The following is a 683-nucleotide window of genomic DNA, read 5'->3' on the forward strand; positions in this document are numbered from 1 at the left end:
GGAGGGTATGGTAAGTGTCAAAATTGAGGAAATTGAGGGGTATATATATCAACAAACACGACATTTCGTGAGTTATTCGGTCAGAATGATATTTTGAAATAAATTTGAATTTGTATTTCTGATAACGCAATGGAGGCTAGTGTTCGAGGATCGAGTCTCCTTAGGGTTATTACATTTGTTATTTCATGCTCGGCGTCCACGGAACTATCCCGGAAATAGATAATGCATTTCCCGACCGGGCCCCTTAACCGGCCGGAGGGGGGTGGGGGGTAGGCGTTGTTATAGCTGGGTTGGGCTTCCTCGGTGTCCCGAAGTAGTGTCCGAGTCCCCTATTGCATACAAATACTCTTAAAATGATACGTCAGATTTAGAAATATTCAAAGGGGAATAGTCGGGGTCTATGCACTGGGCTATTTTAAAATGTCCATTAGATTTTTGTTTGGTTGAAAGAAACCCCTTTTAAAAGAATTATGTCAAATTTCGGACACATAGATTGTCAACCAAAATGTTCCTTAACAATTAAGGCTCTAGCTCGTTGTTCATTTAGTGTATTACATAGTATAGGTCGTGTTACGTTATAATGGATAGGGTATGGCTAAAGTTATATCGGTACTCATCTTCCACGGGTGATCAACAATAGCGGAAAATATATAGAATATGCACTATTAATCTTATTACACTTC

The sequence above is a fragment of the Penaeus monodon genome, chromosome 27, assembly GCF_015228065.2.
Source record: "Penaeus monodon isolate SGIC_2016 chromosome 27, NSTDA_Pmon_1, whole genome shotgun sequence".
Classification (NCBI taxonomy): Eukaryota; Metazoa; Arthropoda; class Malacostraca; order Decapoda; family Penaeidae; genus Penaeus; species Penaeus monodon.